Raw genomic sequence first — 8,198 nt, 5'->3', positions numbered from 1 at the left:
CACCAATCTAATGACAGATAACAGGTAACACATATGTCCAACTATGATATTAATATGTTGTTGAATATGTTGTTAGATTTGTGAGCTTTTAAACCATAGTGCAGGCATTCTGATCTAGGCAGAGGCTAGCAGAGCCCAGCTTACAAGGACTCAGAACCATACTGAACGTTGCTCAAGGACAAGATGATGAAGTTCATAAGAGACTATCGCCCCACTCAGATGACATACTGTCCTTCAAGGTCAAGGTTTCATATCACAGGTCATGTCGGGCCAGTTATTCAAGCACACATAACTATACGCCTACAACCAGTGATCAAGAACCACCCCAGGATCAGTAAAAGACTTAGACTGTCCAGAGACACTAGATTTGACATCCGTAGCCAGTGTTTCATTTGCAGCCAATGTTTCAATTGCAGCCAGAAAGTCACAAAGAGAGAAGGCCTGACCCCTATTTGTACCGGTACAGGTGAAAGTACAAGGTCAAAGGTCCTCAACGCAGCCTCAGAGAGGTTTGATGAAATAATACATCACCTTATACTGACCTATGAAGATCTTTTTGCCTATGATGCAAAGTATCACAGAAGTTGCCTAGGACTCTATCTTTCAGAAAGGAACATTCTAGCAGCTAGAAACAAACATTTAACAGAAAAGAAGTTAAATGAACATGAAAGAGCTTTCATTGAGCTAACTGAAGAATTAACTAAGACAGTTTTTTCAAAGCATATAAAGGAAAACTGAGTACAGCTACAGAACCAACAATGTATAAATCCTGGAAACTCAAAGAAAAGATGAACCAGCATTATGGGGATAAACTCATCTTCATTGAACGTCCTGGAAAATCTGATCTGATCTGTTCTGGTGCCATGACTGTTGGCCATGCAATGAGAGAAGCTTCTCTCCTCAGAGAAAACATAACAGAAGACAGGGAGACAATGCCTCCACACAGAGAACAGAGACCCTCACTGACACTCAAATCCTCCACCAGGCTGCAGGTATATTGAGGAAAACTATGGAAAAGGTTGAGCATGAGCCTCAATTCTACATAAGCAGTGACAAGCTTTCCCTTCTCCAGTGCAGTGAATATGTGCCAAACACTCTGTATGATTTTGTGAACTGATGTGTCAATGCAGGTGCATTTAAAAATGTGCAGACCTGTGATGTCCTCGGGGCGGGGACTGGTCCCTCCGGCCGCGGCTCCATCCCAGGCCGTACCCCGGGTCGCGCCGGGGTCGGGGTAGGGCGCGTGAACAGGCTTGGAGCCATCGGCCGGGGAAGGTGGTTCTCCGCGAGGGCTACCGCGGAGGCGAGGTCGGCGGGCCGGTGGGAGGAGACCCAGGCGGAGGTGCCTGCCGGTAACCCCTCGATAAATCTTTCGAGAACCAACAACTCCACCACCTCCGCCCCCGACCTCTCCTCCGGGTTCAGCCACCGCCGGGCATGGTCCCTCAGCTGCTGGGCATATAGCGCTGGGCTGCCGCCCTCCGGGAAACCCAACAGGAACAGGCGGCGATGTTCCTCGTGATGGAACTCCATACTCCTGGTTTCGTCAGTGTGCTAGCTAGTAGACATTTTAAAAATAACACCACACAGGCATTAATAAACACCTAATGGATCAGATTATGTAAAAAACTCAATTTTGACAAAAATGGAGATAGAACCTTATAATTCTAACGTCACGAAATAACTAACAACAAAAGTGGCCATTGGGTCTGAATGATTTCCCGCTAGCCGCTAGCGCGTTGGTTGGCTAGCTAACACACGGTTTATACACGGTCAACGGCAAACCTGACAAGACTCAATTACAGCCACAATTAGCCTCAATCGTACTTACCTCACTGAATAATGGTTTGCGTTTTCGGAATTCACTCAAATTCAATGATGATAAGAGGAGAGGGGCGAAGATGAAACTTTCAATGATGTATATGAACTCCAAGCGAGCTGGACATTTGCTGAACTAGCCAACTTACTAAAGGAGAGATTCTGTTTCTATGGTGATGACGTCGACGTAGTTTGACTTCATGTCACGCGCCGCGGCCTACTGTAGATGTTTAGAGAGAAATTAGGTGGTGTTGTTATCGTTATTGTGCCTAGAAGATATGGAACACAGTCCCCTCAGTTTGAAAACACCAGGTTTAGAACATTGTAACCATAATCGGTCTTGCATAACAAAGACAGCCTAATAATCAGTTTAAAATGCTTTACTGTCCATTTGCTGAATTAGTTTGGTTAAAAGCATCAATCATGTACATTTCTTATAACATTTATTTAGAGGTTCATGTACATTTATTTAGATATATTCTATTTGTCTCTATTGAACCCATTTGCTTTTGAAGTTATTTCAACATTATGTCGTAAATACTTTCTCAGGTCTTTCTTTACGTTACCACTGTGGTGATAATCTCTATTTACTGACCCTCAGTGTATAGGCCAATTCCTGTTTCGTTAAAGGTAAAAAAAAAAGTGTCAATATCATGCATATTATGATGTCGATATATTAGTGTATTTTGTATGGATGTTTTAAAAAAAACTTTTATTTCATTAAACTGTGTACTAAACACTCATTGTTGGGGTCCTTTCAGGTGAGAACAAAAAGATGTCAGATGCCAAATGAACCGCAATTCTGTTACTGCCGCTCTCATTGTTTCAAATGGAAGCCCCTGCACACAGCAAGCGGGTGGACAGGAGGTGACATGGCTTTGTCATATGAGTTGAGTATGAGAATGTGAGGTCACAGCATGTAGGACAGATAAGACAACAGGGCATGGGCTGGAGATAAGACTTATCCAATGCCATGATGCCAGGCGAGGCACATGAGTTCACACATAGATCATTAGACTGACGTTCCACAGTGGCCACACCTCTCTACTGGGGTACAGAAGTGCAGTTTCCAATGGGGTTTTTCCAATGTGTTTTCCAGTGGGGTACAATCATCATAACTATAATGCAGGTGATTGATGGTGATGACTGCTAACTATTTTGATAATGACACCCATAGGCCATTAAAAAGTTTATTGAAACAACAACAGCGAATGTGAAATGTGGCAAACGGTAAGCTATTTGTAGTGAGGGTCAATGAGGAAACGGGGAATATAACATATATTGGAACATATAATATAACATAAACATCTCCACCTAAGATAACATCTCCACCTCAGATAACATGGATGAATGGAGAGAACGGCTTCCCAACAAAACAAGACAGGAGAGAGAAGAGATGAAGGGCATGCAGTACTGGAGCCAGAGGGAGGGGAGCAGGGATGGGGGAGGATGAAGGGATTCCTGGGGCCTCTGGGGGCCCTGGACTGGGTGTGGGCTCCGGTGCTGATCTGGATGGGAAGAAGGCAAGAATGAGGAGTACCATCCGGACAGCGTTCTTCCTGGTGCCTCTGGTGTCTGCCATGCTGCTGGTGCTGCTCGGTGCATTTCTGGTGCCTTGCCAGAAGGGGGAGTCGGACACACGGCCGCAGTGGGAGAGAGAGCTGGGTGATATAGGAGGTGAGTTACAAGCGTAGAAAAACTATACAGGTTCTAGAGTTATCAGCCTGTCTGTGCGCTGCTGCTTACACCACCAGACCTTCCTCTCACCAGAGGAAGAGTGTTATAAACTGGTTATACAAACTGAAGGTTAAACTATGTATCTTTTGTAGTTTTGAGATAGATTACTTCATTAAACACTTAATAGTGTGTCTTGTATAATGAGTAGTTAAGATGTAAGTCACGAAGTGGTTTCTCATGCTCACTCTCCCTATCTAGTTGAAAAGCCTAGTTTATATCATTGATCTGTGGTTGAACCCTGAGGTTAGGAGCACCAAAGTGTTTCATGTGCCAGTTTCTGTGTGTACCTCATGGCCTCGAACTATACTGTTTAATATTCATATAGGATGCTTATGTAAGTTAGCGTGTATGAATCCTATAGGCTGTATAGCAGTCTTTTGTCTCTGAAAACTACATAAACTCATGTATGTGAACTTTATACTTTGAAGACTGTACCCTATACATCTTCCCGACCAGTCGGATTCATTAAACCACCAAAGAGATCTCTGAGTGTGTCGTTTGTCCTCTGAATCCTCAAGATCATCACTTTTTAAAAATAAAATCCCTACAATTGAAAGTGTGATTTAGTCCAGGACTAGGCTTAAGTGTTGTCTGTGCAACCAGCCCCAAGTCATTAGTTTCTTCTATGACCCTTTACGTATCAGCCTCCTTAAAAGTATAACCCTGAGGAGAGAGCAAGGAAAACCCTTAAAGTAAATACAGAAGTTCAAATGAGGTTGTTCTGTATGAAGCTAAGTGAACACTCCCATTTCTTCTTCAATAGTGTATGTGTAATAGATGGAAAGAACACCCTTTTTAATTCACATTGAAAATTGTAAAAGTTGTACATTGAAAGTTCAGTTGGCGATGAAGGCAAGGCAAGGCAAGGCAAGTTTATTTGTATAGCACATTTCATACAACAGGGGCAATTCAAAGTGCTTTACATGCATTATTTAAAAATACAGCAAGAGGAGCATAAGAAAATAACAATTACAATGAATAAAAGCAAATATAAGAAGTAAATAGATAAAACATTTAAAAAGACAATAGTTAATGGGAAAAAGACATTGATAGAAGTGTTTGTGTTTAATCATATCCCTCCACATCCTTCTACATCCCTCTACATCCCTCTACATCCCTCCACATCCCTCCACATCCCTCTACATCCCTCTACATCCCTCCACATCCCTCTACATCCCTCTACATCCCTCTACAACCCTCTACATCCCTCTACATCCCTCCACATCCCTCCACATCCCTCTACAACCCTCTACATCCCTCCACATCCCTCCACATTCCTCTACATCCCTCTACATCCCTCTACTACATCCCTCCACATCCCTCTACATCCCTCCACATCCCTCTACATCCCTCCACATCCCTCTACATCCCTCTACATCCCTCTACACCACTCCATATCCCTCCATATCCCTCCACATCCCTCCACAAGAGGAGCATAAGAAAATAAAAATTACAATGAATAAAAGCAAATATAAGAAGTAAATAGATAAAACATTTAAAAAGACAATAGTTAATGGAAAAAAGACATTGATAGAAGTGTTTGTGTTTAATCATAACTGGTGCAAAACATGAAGGTTTTTAGCTTAGATTTAAATATTTTAAGGGTTTGGGCCTGTTTGATTTCTTCAGGGAGTTTGTTCCAGGAGCATGCAGCAGCGTGACTGAAAGCTGCTGCACCGTGTTTTGTTTTTACTCTTGGAATTATTAGCTGATTTGTCTCAGCTGACCTTAGGGACCTTGCGGGAATATAGGGTGGGAGGAGATCTGATATGTATTTTGGTCCAAGACCATTTTGTGATTTGTATGTAATTAGGAGGATTTTGAATTCAATTCTCTGAGAGACTGGTAGCCAGTGCAGGGATCTCAGGATTGGTGTAATGTGTTCAAATTTCTTTGTTTTTGTTAGGACCCTAGCAGCGGCGTTTTGGATGAGCTGCAATTTACGAACAGCTCCTTTAGATAGGCCTGTTAGTAGACCATTACAATAATCAAGTCTACTCGAAACAAATGCATGGATGAGTTTTTCAAGGTCTTGCTTGGACATGAAACCTCTCATTCTTGTTATGTTTTTCAGGTGATAGTAGGCTGATTTAGTTATTGAGTTTATGTGGCTGTTGAAGTTTAGATCGGAGTCTAGAATTACACCAAGATTTCTGACCTGTTTTTTACTGTGAAGAGAGAGAGAATCAAGTTTTGCACTGACTTTCGATCTTTTGTCAGGTGCACCGAATACAATTATCTCTGTTTTGTCCTTGTTTAGTTGGAGGACGTTTTGTGTCATCCAGGCGTTTATTTGCTCAATGCAATTACAGAGATTGTCAATGGGACTATAGTCGTTCGGTGAGAGGGCTATGTAGATTTGAGTGTCATCCGCATAGTTGTGGTAGGCAATTTTGTTCTTTTTTATGATGTGTCCCAATGGAAGCATGTAGAGATTGAATAGAAGGGGGCCAAGGATTGACCCTTGGGGAACCCCACATGTCATTTTAATTTGGTCAGATACAAAGTTGCCAATGGAGACATAGTAGCTTCTGTCCTGTAGGTAGGATCTAAACCAGTTTAGGGCAGTGCCCGAAAGTCCTACCCAGGTTTTTAGTCTATCTATTAGAATGTCATGGTCTACAGTGTCAAAGGCAGCACTAAGATCTAGTAGTACCAAAACTGAGATTTTTCCGGAGTCTGTGTTTACGCGAATGTCATTAAGGACCTTAATAAGGGCCGTTTCAGTGCTATGTAGGGGGCGAAAGCCTGATTGAAAGTCATCAAAGAGATCATTTAGGGTCAAATAATTGCTAAGTTGTTCGTGGGCAACCATTTCAATAATTTTTCCTGTACAGGGAAGGTTTGATATGGGTCTGTAGTTGTTTAGTACAAATGGGTCTAGGCCGTTCTTTTTTAGTAGAGGCTTAATAACTGCAGTTTTCAGGGCTTCAGGGAAGATTCCTGATGAAAGGGAGGTGTTAATTATTTGTATTAGTTCGCCTGCCATGCAGCTAAATATGTTTTTTAAAAAGCTTGTTGGCAGGACATCAAGGGCACAGGTGGATGGTTTAAGACGTGACATGATTTCATCTAGGGTCTTGTAATCAATGGTGTTAAATTGTGACATGGTTGTTATGTCCGCCCTATTTGGGGTTGTTAATGGGGACATGTTTTTCATGCCTGACACAGAAGACCTAATGCCTTGTCTAATGGTTTCTATTTTATTGTTAAAAAAGGATGCAAGCTCATTGCATTTACTAGTTGAGTGAAATTCCTGAGCAATGGGTGTTGGGGGATTTGTTAGTCTGTCAACAGTTCTGAAAAGGATGCGGGCATTATTTATGTTATTGTTTATGATCTTAGAGAAAAATGATTGCCTGGCACTTCTTATTTCTAAGTTATAGTTCTGAAGATTCTCTTTATAGATATCATAGTGGACTTGAAGGTTTGTTTTTCTCCATCTGCGCTCTGCTTTACGACATTCTCTTTTTTGGGTCTTTACGGATGGGGCAGTTCTCCAGGGAGCTTTTTGCTTACCAGAGATGCATTTGGATCTAATGGGTGCAATATCATCAATGGTTTTTGTGATTTTTAAGTTGAAATCGTGTAGAAGGTCATTTACTGAGGTTGGAATAGAAGTTTGGGGTGGGGGGGCTAGGGAAAAGGCCTGTGTGAACAGTGCACTGGTCTTTTCATTGATATATCGTTTGGAAATAGTTTTAGACATAGTTTGAATAACAGGAAAGATAGATACGTCAAAGAATATGCAACAGTGGTCAGACAGGGCAATGTCAGTTACAACAACATTTGAAATATCTAGGCCTTTGGTGATGATAAGGTCCAGAGTGTGACCTCGATTATGAGTAGGGAGGTTCACATGTTGTTGAAGTTCAAAAACATCTAACAGAACAGAGAGTTCTTTGGCTTTGTTGTCCTCTGAGTTATCTACATGAATATTGAAATCACCAGCAATGATCAGACCATTAAATTCAGTAGTAATGATGGAGAGAAGCTCTGTAAGTTCATTAAAGAAGCTAGTAGAGTATTGGGGTGGTCTGTATAAAATTATAAAAATAATTCGAGTGGAACATTTAAAAACAACTGAAAGATATTCAAATGATAAAAATTCCCCGAAGGATTTCTGTTTGCAGTTAAAACTGTCTCGGAAGAAAGAGGCGATTCCACCACCTTTTTTGTGGGATCTAACGACATCTAAGGTTCTAAAATTGGGGGGTGCTGACTCAATAAGAATTGGTGTCTTGTTATCTTTATCTAACCAGGTCTCAGTGATAAATAAGAAATCTAGTTCATAGGAGCTAATCAAGTCGTTGATTAAGAGAGACTTATTAGCTAAGGATCTGGCATTGAAAAGTGCTAGCTTGAGTGGTTTTGTGTTTGGTCTCTGTGTGGGCTGTGTGTGGCAGGGTACAGAAATTAAATTTGAGGGGTGTATAAAGCATTCAGACTTGCAATTAACTGTTCTGTTACTGATATGAACAGGGATAGCAAGAGTTGAGAGTCCCAGCTTTATATCAGGAATGTCAATGGTATCAACTCTATGGAAGCAGGGACTGTTAGAGCATCAACTGATTCTGGGTGTCATCCGGGGGATGGGGATGGGTGTTGTAGATAGCATCCTGTGGCGGGGTAGGGCGATGGGT

Source organism: Nansenia antarctica, assembly GCF_963989245.1.
Source record: "Nansenia antarctica genome assembly, chromosome: 2".
NCBI lineage: Eukaryota > Metazoa > Chordata > Actinopteri > Argentiniformes > Microstomatidae > Nansenia > Nansenia antarctica.
Note: the sequence above shows the minus strand (reverse complement) of the source record.